At 46.6% G+C, this 19,707-nt stretch overlaps 1 pseudogene; it reads right to left on the reverse strand.

Annotated features, from left to right (window-relative positions):
* Positions 1–12,024: 12,024 nt before the first annotated feature.
* LOC143998944 (5S ribosomal RNA) lies at positions 12,025–12,143 on the reverse strand (annotated as a pseudogene).
* Positions 12,144–19,707: the final 7,564 nt, after the last annotated feature.

Raw genomic sequence — 19,707 nt, forward strand, 5'->3', positions numbered from 1 at the left:
TCACTTGAAAAGGAGGGATCTTCCCTTTAACACTATAGGCCTGAGAAATAATCTGTCTAATCCACCATGAGAGAGTGGATTTTGATGCCACCTGACCCTTCCTAGGGCCTTCCGGCAAAATAAATAAGCAATCAGTTTTCCTTATCTGTGCAGTTGCCTGAAGATAGATACTGATTGCCCTTACCACATCCAAAGTGTGCAAAGATTCTTCTTCTGCAGACTGTGGGTCCGGAAAAAAGGATGGTAGGCTTACATCTTGATTCAAATGGAATCCTGAAACCACCTTAGGCAGAAAGGACCTGTTGGGACGCATTACCACCAGGTCCTTATGAATAATTAGATACGGTTCTTTACTGGAGAGAGCTGCTAGTTCTGACACTCTTCTAGCCGTGGATATGGCTACCAAGAAAACCAATTTTTTAGTCAAAAGAACTAACGAAGCCTGATGCAAAGGTTCAAAAGGTTGCCCCTGCAAAGCTGAGAGAACCAAATTCAGATCCCATGGGCATACCGGAGGTTTGACTGGCGGTCTTATCCCCATAGCCCCCTGGATGAAAGCCCGCACCAGGGAATGTGATGCAAGTGGTTTCTGAAAAACCACTGACAAGGCCGAAATATGCACCTTGATAGTGCTTATGGCCAAATTCATTTCTAGGCCTGACTGGAGGAAGGCCAAGATCCTGCTAATGACATACTTTCTAGGATGACATTCCCTGAGTTCACAACAGGAAACATATGCCCTCCAGATTTTGTAGTAAATAAGCCTGGAGGCCGGCTTTCTGGCATTGACCAGAGTAGAAAGGACTGGGCCCGAAAGCCCACGGTCTCTCAGAATGTGGGTCTCAGCAGCCAAACCGTCAAATTCAGACTGTGTAAAGCAGCATGGTAAATTGGACCCTGTGAGAGCAGATCTGGCCGGAGAGGGAGGATCCACGGCCTGCCTACTGCCAACTTCATGATCTCTGCGTACCACGGTCGCCTGGGCCAAGCCGGGGCTACCAAAAGAAGCGACTTTGTTTCCCTCTAGACTCTTCCCAGGAACCGCGACAGAAGCGGGCACGGGGGGAAGGCATAAATCAAATTGTACTGATCCCAGGGAACTGTCAGAGCATCCGACCCCTGAGCGAGTGTATCTCTTGTCCTTGACACAAATTTGTCCAGTTTTCTGTTGAACCTGGACGCAAACAGATCTACGTCTGGAGTACCCCACCTGCGACATATGTTCCAAAACACGTCGGGGTGCAGAGCCCATTCTCCTAGGCACAACTGCTGGCGGCGCAGAAAATCTGTCTGCCAATTTTCCACTCCTGGAATGAAGACTGCAGAAAGGCATGGAACATGCCTTTCTGCCCAGACAAGTATACGATTCACCTCTTTTTGCGCAACCAGACTTCTGGTACCGCCCTGGTGATTGATATAGGCCACTGCTGTGGCATTGTCGGACTGAACCCGAACAGGTCTGAAAGACCAGTTTATGAGAGCCATATAAACTGCCCGGATCTCCAAGACATTTATGGGCAATAGCTTCTCGATCGCAGACCATTTCCACTGCGAGCACGTCTCCTCCAACACTGCTCCCCAGCCTGTCAGGCTGCCATTTGTCATAATAATCTTCCATGGAAGAGGAAGAAAAGTTTTGCCTTTCAGCAAATTCTCGGTTTGTAACGAGACTCTTAGACTCGTTAGACGAGACTCTTGCGTGTCCCTGGGGATAGACGCATAGGAAGATCCAAGGACTGGGGCTTCCTGTTTCAAGCCGCAAGGATGAATCTTTGCAGAGGCCTTGAGTGGAACTGGGCGAATGGAACGGCCTCGAAGGAGGCGACCATTTTCCCAAAGAGTCTCATGCACAACTTTTGGCCTTGGTAGAAACACCTTGCCCTGAGCAGTGTCGATAACCATACCCAGGTATTCCAACCTGGTAGCAGGCTGTAGGGACGACTTTTCTAGGTTTATAATCCAACCTAGGCGTTCCAGCTGTTCTAGCGTTCTGGTAACACTGTGGTTCAGGAGCGCTACTGTTTTCTCTATGAGAAGCAAATCGTCTAGATAAGCCATGACGGCTATACCCTGAGCTCTTAGGTTTGCTAAGAGAGGGTCCAGAATCTTTGTGAAGACTCGAGGGGCCGTAGCTAGCCCGAACGGCAAGGCCACAAATTGAAAATGGCGCCGCTCTACCGCAAACCTTAGATTCTTTTGGTGTGCGGGAAAAATTGGCACATGGAGATATGCATCCTTGATGTCTATTGATGCCATAAACTCTCCCCCTTGCAGGGAAGAGACCACAGTGCGAATTGACTGTATTCAGAAGGACCGGATGCGTAAAAAACGGTTCAGATCCTTCAGATCCAGGATAGGTCTGACACTTCCATTTGGCTTTGGAACGGTGAAGAGATTCGAGTAAAACCCTGAACCCTGTTCTTTTGGGTCCACTTCTACTATCACCCCCTGGGATAGTAAGTGATCTAAGGCCAGAAATAGCGGTCTTTGCTTTACTGGGTCCCTGGGGATCCTTGACCTTAGAAAGCGAGAAGGTGGAATCTCCTGAAACTCCAGCTTGTAGCCCAGAGATACCGAAGAGACCACCCACTCATCCCGGATCTCTTCCCGCCAGGCTTCTGCAAACTGCAAGAGCCTTCCCCCCACTTGGCCGAGCGGGGGCGCTCCTTCACAAGGAAGCTTTCGGGCTCTGCTTGGCAGGCTTTCGCCCTCAGGATTTCTTCTGCCCCTGGGCCCGGCCTTGAGCCTTTCCTGTAGAGGGGGGTTGAGAAGGCCGTCGCCACTGCTTAGAGCTTGATGCTCCGGGAGAGAGAGAACGCCTAAATGATGGACGTTTGCTCCTTTTGACTGGAAGGAGAGTAGATTTACCCCCTGAAATTTTTTGGACGAATTTGTCTAATTCTTCTACAAACAAACGTTCCCCTTTAAACGGGAACCCAATCAAATGCTTCTTGCATGATAGCTCAGCTTGCCCAATTCTTTAGCCATAGGGCCCTTCGCATGTGTACCAACAGGAGAGACAAACGAGATGCTTGTTGGACAGAATCCGAAATCGCATCAATCAGGAAACACAGAATTTGAGGTATTTCTGCATAATTCTCCACTTCCTCACTGGGAAAGAGGCCAAGCATCTGCTTAACCTGTTCCTTGAGGAACTGACACAACCCCACAGCTGCGACTGTAAGTTGCACTACAGTGCCAGTCATGGAAAAGGAGGCTTTTTTTTTTTTGTAAAATCTTTATTTTGAGATATTTTGACATTGAAACACACTTAAGTATACATTAGACAGGTGTGTCAGGACCAAACAAAGAACAAATAAACTGTAGGAAACAATGACACCCATAAAAACTGACCCAGTGGCCAAGAGTTGGCGGCTCAAACCAGACACATGAATTAGGCAAACGGGTGGAGATGAACGTCTGGAGTGTCTTCTAGCTCATACACATCAAGTCCGGCCTCCGTGGGCTAGGGCCCCGCTCCAAGGTGCCTCTGAGCGGAAAGGAGAGGACGGGCCGGAGCCCAGTCCCCCACCTCCCGTCATACAAAAGGCCGGGGAGGCATGGGACCACCCCCAGGGGCCGCCCAGGAGAGGGGGGCACAATCACCTCCAGCAACCTCTCCCAAGCGTCCCCCGGGGGTAGGACAGGCCCACAGCAACCCCCCCGCCCAGGAGGGACGTCCCAGCATGGACCCCTCCGGACAGAGGGATTCCCCCCGTCAGCCAAACAAAGTGGCCGCAGGGCCAGCCAGCCCACAGGAAGCCTAACGCACCACCACAGCTCAATACCACGTAGGTCAATAAAAGGCAACATCTTATAGTGTGGAATACAGAGAAAGAAGGTAAAAAAGAACAGTAGGAAGGGTGAGAGAGAGGCAAGAAGGGGTAGAGAGGGGATTGGGGGATAGGGTAAGGGAGGAGGGTGGAGCCTACTTGACATCCCTGCGAAGTGCAGCGGTCCAGCACCAGGCGAGTCTCAGCAGCAAAGTCGTCTCTCCGTCCATGGGGCAAGAAGGTGAAAAACAGCCACTAGGTGGGAACATCATTGTGTGTGCGGGATCTCAAAGAGGGTTCCGCTAGCTCCAGTAGAGCCAAGTCCAGACTGGAGGTAGCGTATATAGTTTCGGACATGTAGACTGTCCATGATTGCCATATGCTGTCACACTTAGCCCGTGTACCCCTACAGGTTGCCACCCAATATTCCGCTTCTCTGATGTCATTCACTTTTTTGACCCAGTCCTCCACTGTGGGAGTCCTAGTTTGTTTCCAGTAAATCGGTATAAGATGTCTGGCCGCGTTCAACAGATGCGGCAGAGGGCTTTTTTTGTATCTACCAATTGGGATCGGAGGAATGTGCAAAAGATAGTTGGCCGGAGACAGTGGCACATCAAGATGCAAAACTGCCTCTATGCGGGATCGGATGTCCTCCCAGAATGGCTTGATTCGTGGGCAATCCCACCAAATATGAAGGAGGGTGCCCAATTGGCCACATTCCCTCCAGCACCGGTCCGATACCGAAGGGTAGATACGTGCTAAGTCTGCCGGCACTCTGTACCAGCGAGACAGTACTTTAAAATTAGTTTCTTGGGTTTTGGACTCCATGGAGCTAGCGTACGTGAGTTTGTAGAGGTGGGACAGTTGGGCCGCGGAAAAGTCAAGTTGTAGCTCCCTCTCCCAGACCCGTATGTATGTCGGTCTAGCGACCTCGGTAACACAGCCCAGCAAGTGATATAATTCGGAGATCAGGTGGGGAGTGGGTTCATCTGCTACAAAAAAACGCTCAAATGGTGTAAGGAGCGCTTCGTCCCTGATTAAGTGGCCATGGGCTTCAAAAAAGTGGTGCAATTGCCTGTATCGCCAAAAATTCATAGCTGTCTGCGCATGCCCGGTCTGCAGGGATTCATAGCTGACCATTTGGCCACCGCTGAGAAACTGTCCACAACTGGCATTCCCGTCAGCTGCCCAGGGGACAAAAAAGGCCCTCCGCTCCCCTGGCGGGAACCATAGGAACCCTCCCAGCGGGGCAAGCGGAGAAACAGGGGGGGATAGGCCCAGCGTCTTGTTCAGTTTGTCCCAAATCAAAAGAGACTGTACAGTGAGCGGGGAGACATCCACCGATAACCCCCTATATTCCGGGGACAACCAGGGCGCATAAGCCAAATCTCTCCCAGCTAGCCATTTTTACAGAGAGACCCACACTTTTGACTTAGTATGAAATTTCCAATTAAGTATCCTCTGTAGAACAATAGCCCTGTGGTACCTCTGGATATCCGGAACCCCCAGACCCCCCGTCAGCTTCGAGCGTTAAAGCAAGGCCATGGCTATTCTAGGTTTCTTTGTGTTCCACACAAATGTCGACAGAATGCTATTCAATTGGGTAAAAAACAGTTTAGGGAGGGAGATGGGTATCATTTGTAAAAAGAATAATACTCGGGGCAGGATATTCATTTTAATAATATTAATGCGGCCGAACCACGTAAAAGCGGTTTTGGTCCACTGCAACAAATCCGCCTTGATAGCATGTAATAAGGGGGGGAAATTAGCGGCATATAAGGCATCAAAGCAGTTGGTCAACTGGATGCCCAGGTATTTAATAGAAGACGTGGCCCAGGTAAAGGGGAATGCTAATTGCAGGTGGTCCGCTTGAGGCGGGGCGAGGTGAATAGGCAAAATCTCCGATTTGGAAAGGTTTATCTTGAAATTGGATAACTCACCAAAAGTCCTCAGCTCCTTCAACAGAACCGGCAACTAGATCAGGGGTTCAGAGAGATAAAGGAGCACATCGTCCGCATACGCCGACAGTTTGTGCTCCGTCATCCCAACCTTCAGGCCTCTAATGTCTGCGTTCGCCCTCACCCTGCAGAGCAGTGGTTCCAGTACCAAGGCAAAAAGGAGAGGAGACAGTGGACACCCCTGTCTCGTGCCGTTTCGAATCGGGAACCGGGAGGAAAGCACCCCATTCACCTTCACCTGTGCACACGGAGTGGAGTACAAGGCCATAATCGAAAGGACGATACAAGGTTTAGGATCAGGACTGTTACGTGCCCAATGAATGAGTTGGATTGCCCTGATGGAGTTATCTCTCGCCTCCCTGCCACGAATAAACCCTGCTTGGTCTGGGTGGATAATTTGGGGCATAAGACTCCCAAGTCTGTTTGCCAGGACTTTTGCTAGAATCTTAATATCGACGTTAAGAAGGGAAATCGGTCGATAGCTCTGGGGGACGGTAGGATCTTTGCCCTCTTTTGGCAGCACCGTAATGTGTACCAACAGTGCTTCGGTTGGGATAGGCTTCCCCTCCGCGATGGAATTAAAGTAGGTGCACATATGTGGCGTTAAGAGGGGCAGGAAGATCTTATAGTAGGAACCCGAAAAACCATCCGATCCCGGGCTCTTGCCCTTGGGCAGGGATTTCACCGTTAGCACAATTTCCTCCGGCGAAATCGGCCGCTTCAAGTCGACGCATTGTTCCGCCGTAAGTGTAGGGACTCTCGCCGACGCTAAAAATTCTTGAATGGCAGCAGACTTGGGAGGCTGAGCGTGTGCGGGCGAGGCCGGGGAAAGGTTATAAAGTTGGGCGTAAAATTCCTGGAACCCCGAGGCAATCTTGTTGGATTGGACCCAAACGGCACCTGAGGGGGAACGGAGCTTCTGTACATAAGCTTGAGCATGTTTCTTGCGAAGGGCCCTGGCCAGCATACGGCCGCATTTGTTTCCATGTTCATAGTACCTGTGTGAAAGATGCCTGGCCTGCCTACACGTGTGGCGATCTAATAAACGTAAAAACAGGTCACGCAATTCAAAAAGCTTCTGCTTAGCCTCTGGGCTCCCCCCCTGCTTATGGGAGAGTTCTGCCGCCTGTAAGGCGGCCAGAACCCTGTTGAAATCCTCTTGACGTGCTTTCTTGATTTGGGAACCCAATGATATCAGTTCCCCTCTAATCACGGCTTTGTGCCCCTCCCAAAGCACACCCGCACTTATCTCATCCGAGGCGTTTTCCCTAAAATAGTGGTAGATGGTCTCCGACACCTTGGCAACCGCAGCAGAGTCATCCAAGAGATTTTCGTTCAGTCTCCACGTCCAGGCCCTGTGGGGACCAGATGGTAATTGAATGGTCACGCCAACCGGTGCATGGTCCGAAAGGGTGATGCTGCCAATGGATGCCGTCTGCAGAAGCTCAAGCGTGGGACGGTCAACATAGACATGGTCTATGCGCGTGTATACGTCATGGACGGACGAGTAATAGCTAAAGTCTCGTCCCGAGGGATGCAAAATCCTCCAGATATCAAGTAAAAGGTGTGCCTGCAGTGATTTGCGAAAGTGTTTGAAAAAGGCATGGGAGTGTGAGGGTCGGGTGCTCGAAGTGTCGAGCAGATGGTCCGGGCAGACATTAAAGTCCCCGCCTAAAATTAAATACCCGGCTTTAAAGTCTGTCAATAGGTCAAGGGTAGCGTCCAGGAAGGTAAGCTGATCAGAGTTGGGGGCGTATAAGGAGGCGAATGTGTACATACACCCAGCTATGGTGCCCTTTAGGAAAACAAATCAGCCCTGAGGGTCAATTTTGCTATCCACTGGCTGAAAAGGGCACGTCTTATGGAACGCTATGGCAGTCCCTCTGGACTTGGCCTTAGGAGATCTACTGTGAAACCACTGATTAAACATATGGGTGGGCAACCTGGGTAGGGAATGGCTGGTGAAATGTGTTTCCTGCAGGAAGACCACTTGGGCCTTCAACTTTTTAAGTTCCCACCACAATTTGTTCCTCTTCCCCGGAGAGCAGAGACCCCGTAAATTGTAGGAAATTACCTGGAGTGTAGACATGGGAGAGTTGGAGGGTGGAGGACTGGGCAAGCGTCCCAACCCGCCTGGTGTAAGGACCGCAGCAACAGCAGGCTCCTAGGAAAAGGGGGGAGTGAAAAAAGAGGGAGAAGAAAAGGGGAGAGATAGGGAGATAAAAAACACAAAAAAATAGTACAAAAATACCAACAACATAAAAACAAAACAGCTACATCAAAATTAGACAATGCAGCAGTTTGGGGGGAGATGGGACCCACCCCACTATCCGGGGGGGCTCCTAGCCCCCTCCTAAAGTCCCAACAGGGAACTAAACCCATGGATGGATGGCCTATGTGGGGAACGTAAACCAAAATAAGGGGGAAAAGGAAGGTCCCCGCCCCGCCCACCACATCTGAGAGCAGAATAGCCTCAATTCGGGAGAAAAACCGATCCAAAAAAGCAACAAAAGTAAAAAATAAAAGAGGAGGAAAAAAGGGGTGAAGCCCAGTGTGGGCTGATTGCATTCGGGGACGTGGAGTCTGGCCGATCCCTGGCAGAGGCCCCCCCGCCACGGTAGCCGCACAGCAAACTGCAGACCGCGGAGGGGGGGGGGTCACGGAGGTAGCTACGATGGCAAAAGAAAAGGGGGAAATAAAAACAGAAACCAAAACACATTAAAAAAAAACCCTCCCCCCACCCCTGGTGCCCCGCAAAGGGAAGAAAAAGGGGGCGCCGTGGCAGACCACCTTCCAACATTGGGAATGTAAACATTCTCCGCCCTGTAGGCCTAATCTGATAGTCAAACAGTAACAAGGGCTGGAGAGAAGTCACCAAAAATTCTTGCGGCCACGGCAGCCACAGTCTTCGGCCGCATAGGGCACATCCAGGTCCCTGGAACACCCGGGGGGGGGGGGTACAGGGTCAAAACATCCCATTTACAATTCCCGTGGGGGGAGGCCCAGACACCAGCAATCATAGTAGAAAAAGTCCGCAATCAGCCGTCTATCACACAGCCCAGGCTCGGTATCAGTCTCGGGTGGTAGAAGGAACCACTGAAGAGTTGCGGGTTGAACTATGTCTGTCCCTCCGTCGATGCTTGCGTGTGACTGTAGACCATCTGTGAGGAAGGGGGGGGACAAGAAAGTCGCTCGGGGGTCCTCTACAATCCAGAAAGTCCACGGGATTCAGCCCCAGAGAGGATAGAAAATGTGGAAGATCGTCTTTTGTGCGCAGGGTCACCTGCCTGCCATCCTTAAGCACATGCAGAGAGAAGGGGAAGCCCCAGCGGTAGGACAGTCCTGCAGCCTGGAGCACAGAAAGGAGCGGGCGAAGGGCTCTCCGCCGCATGAGGGTGCGCCGCGAGAGATCCTGATAGAAAGTCAGTCGAGCACCATCAAAATCATAAAAGGGCTTACCCCGCACTTTTTTCATAATCCGGTCCTTGATAGTATATTTGTGAAGTTTACAGATTATATCCCTGGGATTGTCAGCGTCTTGAGACGGGGGGCGCAGTGCTCTGTGGGCTCGGTCTATTTCAATAGGAGCAGTGGCTGGGACTCCCAATATGTCCCTAAAGATATCAGTCAGAGTGGGGACAATATCCCTGGGTCCAGTAGCCTCGGGAGCCCCCTGATCCTGATATTGGCCCTCCTGCTGCGGTTTTCAACATCATCCAATTGCCCCAGCAGTACCTCAAGCTGATGGTCTTGTGTTTGGCACCTAGATTGCAGCAGAGCAATAGCGGGGAGAGTCTCCTCTAGTTTTTCCTCCAGGGCCTCCACTCTGTGACCCAGATGTGTAGTATCAGCTTTAAGCTGGGCAATATCAGCGGTGAAAGCCTTCTCCACTCTGCTAGTGAACTTTTCTAGGTCCTCTCTGGTGGGGAGAGACATAATATGGCGGCGTATTGTGTCATCTCCCATGAGGTCTGAGACCTCTGAGCGGCCATCCAGGGACCCGGGGGATGCAGGGGGGGCCGAATCGCTTACCGATCCTGGGGAGGGCACCGGAGAAGCCAGGGGAGACGGTCCGGTTGACTGGGAAGGCGTCACAGTAGCAGGCTGTGAGGATTTCCCAGCTTTCTGAAGTTTCCCGGTCGATATTGGGTCCATCGCGGCCCTGTCTGTGGGGGCCCGGGAAGAACTGATCCAGCTGTCCCTGCCGCTTCTTGTTACCCTGCGGCGGTCGGGAAGACTGCCGGGATCGTTGGGACATTGAGCCCGGTGATGTGGATCGGATTTCCCCGCTGAGGGCAGCTGATATGTGCGGCGATGGAGCGGAGCTGAGGTGAAGCACTTCCTCACTCCTCCATGGTCAGGACACGCCCCCCCAAAAGGAGGCTTTTAATAATGTTTCCAGCTTCTTATCAGTTGGATCTTTAAATACCTGAGCATTATCCAAAGGACAGGTCAGATTTCTATTCACGCAAGAAACAGCCGCATCGACAGATGGGACCCCCCATTTCTTGGTGAAACTTTCCTCCAGAGGATAAAGCATAGAAAACCTTTTAGGAGGAGCAAACAGTTTATCGGGATGTCCCCAATCCTCATACAACAATTTATCCATTAAGGGATTAATTGGAAAGGAAAAGGCAGGTTGTGGGATTTTCCTGACTCCCAGGGAAGAAACAGAGGACGTAGCGATCTCAGCAGCAGGCATTCTGAATGTGGTATGCACCAATTCAGTATAATACTGCACCTGTTTTCTGAGCGCCTGGGAGGAGGGGACTCTCTCCTCTTCCTCTGATTCATCCGACTGCTCAAGATACCTGTCCCAAGATAGGGATCTCTCCTCATTGTCAGAAGTGTCATCTGAAAGAGGAATCTCAGCAGAGGGAGGGGATCTACCCCTTTTCCTGCTTTCTTTCAGGGAAGCTGAAATAAAATTCATGATTCTCCCTTCAAAACCTTCCAATGTAGCCCTAAGGGAGTCCTCAGTGATGTATACCGGGGCTGAAATATCAGGAGAGGCTGCAAATCCTGACAGGGGCACTGACTCATCCTGTGAGGCTGACTCCAGTCTTGCAGGGGGGGGATGGTAACCTACAGGCATTTTTAGAACCCCTAGACCTAGGCGGTGACTTACCAGTGTCCTTGTTATCTCCCCCTGAGACCCTCTTACAAGGAGACATAGTCCTAAGCTACAAAGCAGAGGTACTAGTACAAAGTGCAATCACTGTTGTGCTTAAAGTCTCACAATAAATATATATGCTTAAACTGCACAACCTGATGCTGAGTAGGTTTGTCTTAGGTTTGCCTGGATCCAATCCCTTGGGATGCTTACTGCCCACAGCTCCTGTGTCTCCACTTACAGCCCCCTGACGCTCTGGGCTGTAAAACTGCGCAGTACAGCGCCGTGCACACCGAACGACACGGCTCGCAAACACACTCCCGCCTCCTCCATTAGCACGGAAGCGTGCTTGGTGTGCGTGCACGAGGACTGCCGGTATCCAGGGGGGAAGGGAATTGCCATCGGAGCTGTCTGGGACCCCCAGACTACGTATTACATTCATTGTGGCTGAGATTGCAGTGGAGACATGAGTCATCTGGGAGAACCAGGCTTCACTGAGCGTGTGTATCTGAAAGGCATGTAAGTATGCATCAGGCTGCTCTTACTCCCCCTAGTGGTGGAAACCAAGTAAGACATACAACTACTCAATGAAGAAATCCATAATATAATTTATACAGGATTAACTTCCCTTACCTGTCCTCGCCGCAGGAATTGCTGAAAACAGACAGATTCCAGCCTTCACCCATCACGGCGGGCAGAGTTGTGCCAACCTTCAGGTTTTTTTGGGGGTTCCTTCTCAGAAGAACCTCCTACCTGGACCTTGTAAAAGACTCTGCCAGAAACTTTCGTGCCACTATGTAAATAGTACAGTAAGTCTGGTTTTCCCAGAGCCCAGTCTTCCAATAGGAGAGGACTTACAGGCAAAACCTCGTTTCTTCAGATGACGAGGCCCGGGTACCATATCATCTTGGGAGTCAAAATATCGGCCCGAGATATGGATCCGGTTTGTTGTAGCCCTTAGGCCCCCGCAGGGACCTGCACAGAACTTTCTTCATAGCACATGTTTTACGTGACCAACCACCACTGGCAAAGGGAAAAATTAGGTGCCTCCCATATGGGAGGGGTTATATAGGGAAGGAATTCTCCTTAATTGGGGGTTAACCAGTGTCCCATCACCAGAGGTGCCTATATAACCCATTATGTAATGATCCTGTGTCCCGTGATGTATGATCAAGAAATAAGCATACGGCACCTGGTATTCCCAGTCGGTCTTCCATCCAGTTACTAATCAGGCCCGACAATGCTTAACCTCCGAGATCAGACAAGATCGGGCACTTTCAAGGTGATGGGGCCATAGGCGATCTCTTTGGGCACTCTCAACCATCTTGACAAACGCCAACATGGTGATCTTGGGAAACAAGCTAAAAAAACCAAGTCAATGCCAACATTGGAGGCTAAGCAGGGTTGGGCAATCAGTTTACTTGCCTGAAATAGGCATCTCAGAACTGCCATCTGGCTGCTTCCCGGGTTTCCAACTCCTTCAACTAATCCCAGGAGACAATACTTCGCCTCCATCCTGGTGGAGGATCCAAACACCTGATCAATGGTTCCTGTCACCTCCGTCCAGTAGCAGATCAACTTCGGGCATCTCCAAAACATGTGCATCATGTCTCCCCCCATGTTCCCGCACCGGGGGCAACTTGCGTCCGGCCGTTCGGCCAAATTGAAAAAGTTTACGAGGAGCATAATAAGTTCTATATAATAAGAACAGATGTGACATCCTCTGAGAGGAGAGCCACAATTGACCACAGGCAGTATTCCTGTGGCCAATTATAGCTCAAGGGGGTTTAGTACACACCCCACACTATATAAGGCAGCCAGCGCAGCGGCCTTGTATAGTGTGTTGCGGCGGTCAGGGAAAGAGGACGATAGGCAGGGACAGTGTCTTTACTGCTTGGGAACCTAGCACTGTTACAGTGGGTGTTATGTGCCTCCTGCACAGTACACACCTGAAGCTACCCTTTATTACTGGTGTTCAATTTTTGCAATACAGGCATCGGCAGTGCAGAAGTTAGAGTGGGTGTTGTGTGCCTCCTGCACAGTATACACCTGAAGATACCCCTTATTGCTGGTGTTCTGTTTCTGTAATGCAGGAACCTAGCACTGTTACAGTGGGTGTTGTGTGCCTCCCACGCTTGTCCTTATTTTCGGCAGCTGGACGTGTTGAGCCACATCATGGCTTGGTCGGATGTGAAAGACCAAGCCCTCCTAATGCTCCTCATCCTCTCTCACCCAGGCTCAGGGTACTAGCCTGTGTTCTGTATACACTAGGCTTTCTTCTGTATACCCTATCCTCTCTTTATACACTAGCCTGTCGTTTATGTACACTAGACTCTTTGTTTACCTCATAAATGGCAGTGTATATAGAAGGAAGGCTAGTTTATACAGAGAGGCTAAGGTATACAGAAGGTAGGCTAGAGAATAAAGAAGACAGGCTAGTGTATACAGGACACATGCTAATGTATAGAGAAAACAGGCTTGGTTATAGAGAGAGACTGAGACTATTATATTCAGAAGAAAAGCTAGTGTATAGAGAGAGGCAGGCTGGGGTATACAGAGAGGCTAGTGAATACAGATAGGGTGATGTGTACAGAAATGCTAGTGTATACTGAGAGGCTAGAGTATACAGTTATTCTGGGGTATACAGAGACTAGTTTAAAGAGAGGCTAGTGTATACAGAATACAGACTCGTGTATGCAGATAGGCTTGAGTATACAGAGATGCTAGAGTAAACAGTGAGGCTGGGGTACACAGAAAGGCTAGTTTAAAGAGAGGCTAGTATATACAAAGATGTTAGTGTATAGAGAGAGTCGAGTGTATACAGATAGGACAGTGCATATAGAGAGACTAGTGTATACAGAAGACAGGTTTGGGTATACATCCAAGCTGACAGTGTATACAGAAGCCTGGGTAGTGTATACAGAGAATCTAGTGGATACAGAAGACAGGCTGGTGTATTCTAGCTAGTTTTTAAAGTCTAGTGTATACAGAAGACAGGCTGTGGTATACAGAGGGTTTAGTGTATTCAGAGAGTCTGGTGTATAGAGATGCAAGGGTGTACAGAGAAGCTAGTATATATAGAAGACTACAGCATACAGAAGAAAGGCTAGTGAATACAGAATAAAGGCTGGCTTCTACGGAGAGGCTAGTGTATGCAGAACACTATCTAGGGTATAAAGAGAGGCTAGATTATACAGAGAGGCTAGTGCATACAGTGAAGCTATTTTATATAGAAGCCTGGTTAGTGTATACAGAGAAGCTAGTGTGTACAGAAGAAAGGCTAAACAGGCTATAAAGAGAGACAAGTGTTTACAGAGGACAGTTTGGGGTATAGAAAGATGCTAGTTTATACAGAGAGGGCATACAGAAGACCGAAGACGGGCTAGTGTATTCAGAACATAGGCTAGGTATTCAGAGAGTCTAGTGTATACAGTCGGCGAGTGTATAAATAAGACTGGCTAGTTTACACAGTGTTTACAGAGATGCAAGGGTGTACAGAGAAGCTGGTATATAAAGAAGACTACAGCATACAGAAGAAAGGCTAGTGAATACAGAATACAGACTCGTGCATGCAGATAGGCTTGAGTATACAGAGATGCTAGAGTAAACAGTGAGGCTGGGGTACACAGAGAGGCTAGTTTAAAGAGAGGCTAGTATATACAAAGATGTTAGTGTATATAGAGAGATTCGTGTATAGAGAGAGTCGAGTGTATACAGAAAGGACAGTGCATATACAGAAGACAGGCTTGGGTATACATCAAAGCTGACAGTGTATACAGAAGACTGGGTAGTGTATACAGAGTGTCTAGTGGGTACAGAAGACAGGCTGGTGTATTCTAGCTAATTTTTACAGTCTAGTGTATACAGAAGACAGGATGTGGTATACAGAGGGTTTAGTGTATTCAGAGAGTCTGGTGTATACAGTCGGCGAGGTCTACCGCTAATTGTACGGTAATGCAAAATGTTCACAAAACCATCCATTTGCTACCAGACATGCTGCACATATTATGAGTAATGTAACTATCGCTCGCTAACGATGTAAAAAGTTTTATTGCTTTTCTGACATTAACCGAGTATCTCTGACATTAACTGAGTATCTCTCTGCACTAGGATCATTGCACAGTTAAAACACAGTGACAAAACATTTCTTTTTACCGCAGAAAAATGTGAGAAAAGCAGTGTAAGCCGTCTTTCTGCCATATGCTTCAGAAAATTAATGTTCCGCTTTTAAATCCATATCAATTCCACATCCTAATGTAAACTGTCTAAAATTTTAACATTTACTGATAGCAATTACTGATATTACATTATGATTATACCAGTGGAAATGAACGCGATATGGAATTGTCAAATTAATCATAATCTCAGAGTTAACTTAGCTGATAAATTTACGATTTACTCAACGATTTACTCAACGATTTAAACTTAGATTTTTTCAGGCTAAGTCAATTTAATCTTAAATAATTTATACTATATTCTACTGTACTCCTAAATAATGTACTGTTTTTCTGTATTTTAGCCGTGCTCATATTTCGTGTTATGTTGCTATTCCGACAATCGGCCTTAATGAGGATATTACTTTGCAACAATCTCTTGATCCCTTTTGTGTATTCACTTTATCTGTATTTATATTTACTGCCTCAATATACTTATTATTATTATATTATAGAGATTACTATCTCTAAATCATTGTAAACGTAACCATAGATATAATGTCTACAGCTAATTTTACGTTAAAGCAAAATTCACACAAAACCATCTTTTTAAAACCTTTTAAAGCCGGCACATTAAGAATAATGCAACCATCTCTCTACCTCTATGCAATAGGATTCTCTTTCTGACTCTATTTTGTATATTACTTCAACTGTCACACTGATAACCATTTGTAACACATAACATTGGCAACACATTTTTTAAAAGCAGCAAAATGCGAGAAAGTGGTTGCAGTAGCAAAGGATAGCAATAAAGTTTGATTACATTAATAACACATAATGCAACTATTTTACATTCACATCAAGCATACATCCTATTGTAAACTGTCTATCACTATTAATTTTCAGGGTTACTGATACATTATGCGGATAACCAGTGGAAACGGAGAAAAGTCTGTGTAAGCCGCCTTCGTGCGTAACAAAATTAATGGCACGATTTACACGTTGGAATTTACAAGCTACGTTAATTTACTCTTAAATAATGTATACCCTTTAGCTGCTTAGCTCACACTTTGCTGTATGTAGCCGCGTTAACTGTATTAATGGTTTCATGTAAGTAACCAATGGGGATTGACATTTCATGTCTATCTCACATCTCTAATGCAATTTGTCTCTTTAAAATTTCATACTTTTCCGGTTATTATACTTTCTCATCCTTAAAGACAAGTTGCTGATATTTTATGATTACAGCAATCATCTCATCTAATTGCTAGTCCGATATTCTAACTTGGTATTACTTTGCAAGGCTCTATTGAACAATGTAAAGGTAAGCTAGATATTTTGTGTATTTCCACTTAAACTCGACCTGTTTATACTGTCTCAATATTATCCTTTCTAATTTTGCTAAATTAGATTATAGGGTTTGCTATGTCTAAATCCACCTTTATTACGTATACTGCTACTTTTAGGATAATACAAAACCATCTTTTGCTTCTTTACACGCTTCACATATTAAGAGTAATGCAATGCTACCGATGTGAACAGTTCAATTGCTCTTCTTACATTTAGCTGGTATCTCTCTGCTATAGGAAACTGAATTTGTATTACAACGATAACTCATCTAATATCAGTCCACTCAGTGCTACCGGGATAACTTTTTCATTTAGAGTAATGAAATGATTTCTCAGTCATTTTGAAGCTACTGCAAAAAACGCTTCCGATCTCTTTTCAACTGCAATACTTAAGCTCTGCAATATAAAGGAATATTTAGCTGCTTAGCTCAAACTTTGCTGTACGTAGCCGTGTTAACTTTATTAATGGTTACCAATGGGGATTGACATTTCATCTCTAATTCACATTCACATTTCTAATGCAGTTTGTCTTTTTGCCATGTCATCCTCTGCCAGTTATTTTCCTTTCTTATCTTTATGCTATATTTGGGGTATATTTACTACATTATTAAAGACACGTAATGAACCCGAGTGATAAAAACCTACACACGTCGTTGCTGTCATTTCCTGTATTTCCACTTAAACTCGACTTGTATATACTGTCTCAATATTAATCTGTGTTATTTTGCTATATTTATTATTAGAATAACCAGATTACGATCTCTATATCCTGGTAAACCAACTCACACAAAACCATCTTATTTCTACCTTACACGCAGCAATAAATATTAAGATATTAACATTTAACCGGTATCTCTCTGCAATAGTAAACGGAATGGGTAGATCACTCATCTAATATCAGTCTTCTCAGTGCTACCGGAACAACTTTTACATTTAGAGTAATGCAACGATTTCTCAGTTTTATGAAGCTACTGCAACTAACGCTTTGGATTTCTTTCCTGTTAAATTACGCTCTGCAATATTAAGCCATGTAAATTGTCCTATTGGTCTACTAACAATGCTATGTATAATAATACAAATCTTTCAAAAGCAATATCGTCTCACTACAATACTTACACTCTGCATAATAAATATGATTAATGCGACTAATGCTAATAATAAAGTCGTCTAAAACTCGGCTATAGGTAGAGAATAAAATTATCTTACATCAAAATAAACCATGTACTGCCAAACCAATAACGGCCAATTACTTAACGTCTATCAGTCAATGACTTAACAAAATAAACTTAGCACTCTTTTGCTCTATTTTTTATATATGTAGTTCTCTACATTAACTGTCACATTGATATCACCACTGACAACACACTACTGACCTTTTAACAGCACCAAATATGAAAAAAGCACTGTAACTCTTTACATGATTTAGATGTAGTTGCATTAGCAAAAAATAAAGTCATGTCTTCTGTACACGCTAGCCTTTCTGTATACATTAATCTTTCTGTGTACACCAGTCCCTCTATATAGACTAGCCTCTCTGTCTTCTGTATACACGTGCCCGTAACCTATATACACTAGCCTGCCTTCTTTTTACAATAGTCTCGGTGTCCCAGCCTCTCTGCATACACTAGCCTCACTGAATTCCCCAGACTCTCTTCTGTATACACAAGCCTATCTGTAAACAATAGCTTGTCATCTGTACACACTAGCCTCTCTGTATACACTAGCCATTCTTCTGTATACACCAGGCTCAGGGGAATAACATTAGCCTATCTGTATTACCTTGTTTGACTTTTCTGATTTCTGTTTCTTTTCTAGGGTCTACCTCGCCGTATACCCAAGCCAATCTTATTACCCCAGCCTCATTCCAATTATAATAGCCTCACTGTATACCCCAGGCAGTCTTGTGTTGGGTTTTTTCAGTCTGCTCAGCCATCTTCTTGTAGGGTTCTTCGGGTCAGCCCTTGCTCCCTTTTCCCCACGTATCCTCTCATTCACAAGAAGTTCATTCTCATGTCTGGGTTACCTTGGGCATCAGGCTCATCCTATCCTTCACGGGACATTCATTTGGGTTTGCGTAGCTTGCAGGCTCTTAAGGGGTTCCTTCTCATCTTCAGGTCAAGAGTCGGTGGGTTCTACTCTCACAGCGGTAACTTACAGTTGGCGTTTGGGCATATGTCATTTTATGGATGGGATCTTTACCTTTCCTTTTCCACCTATACTTGTGTCTTTTTGCCCTCTTTTCAAGCATACTGACCATCCAGGCCATGGCACACCTCAGGCCTTGGTTCTTAACCACTACAATACAGGGCACTTTCGCCCCCTTCCTTCCCAGCCCAATTTTCAGCTTTCATCGCTCTAGCGCTTTCAGTGACAATTGCGCGGTCATGCTACACTGTACCCAAATGAAATTTTTATCATTTTGTTCGCACAAATAGAGATTTATTTTGGTGGTATTTATTCACGACTCCGTTTTTTATTTTTTGCGATATAAGCGCAAAAAAGCGGAAATTTGGAAAAAAAACAATATTTTCTTTTTTCTATTTTAAAAGAAATCCAATAAAATCAAATTTTGTCATAAATTTAAGCCAAAATGTATTCTGCTACATGTTTTTGGTAAAAAAAAATCCGTTAAGTGTATAATAATTGGTTTGTGTGATCACGGACATATGTACGCAAATGATCATGTACATATGTGTGCAGGTGATCACGTACATATGTGTGCACATAATCATTGGGACAAGTGATTTTAGTGGGACATATGTGGGGGACATGTTTTTATTATTAGGGACATGTGTTTTTATTTTTTGGGGACATGTATGTTTTGGGGACATGAGTGTTATGGGGACATATGTGGGGACTGTGTTTACACTGTGTGGTGTGTTGTGTGTTTACACTAGACTGAAGATCAGTGAGTAAAAAGCTGTAAAAAACAGCTCATACTCACTGATCATCAGCCGGCTGCAGCAATCTACTCTCCTCTCCTCAGCGATGACTTCTGTGTGAGGAGAGGAGGAGCCGATTGCCTAGCAACTGGCTGTTTGTTTACATCACATGACGGCCGTGATTGGACACGGCCGTCATGTGATCAGGAGGGCCAATCACAGAGCCCTGATTGACATTCCTGAACGTCCTATCAGAAGTAGACGGCTCCCACCCGGCCGTATATGTGCATTGGCCGGGTGGGAAGTGGTTAAGTAATATCGCATTTCCCACTTGAAGACTCCGATTACAAGTGGGAAGGCTGGCCGCAGGCCAGCCCGTATTTGTGGGAGGAGTCTGAGGGACTATTAAACCCTCCTCCTCTGTCAGGGTCGGTGTTTTCTAGGGAGAGAGAGACCGGGTTACACAGACTTGCTAGTG

Source organism: Lithobates pipiens, unplaced genomic scaffold (genome assembly GCF_037356315.1).
Source record: "Lithobates pipiens isolate NorthernLeopardFrog02 unplaced genomic scaffold, aLitPip1_a1.2 Scaffold_19, whole genome shotgun sequence".
Classification (NCBI taxonomy): Eukaryota; Metazoa; Chordata; class Amphibia; order Anura; family Ranidae; genus Lithobates; species Lithobates pipiens.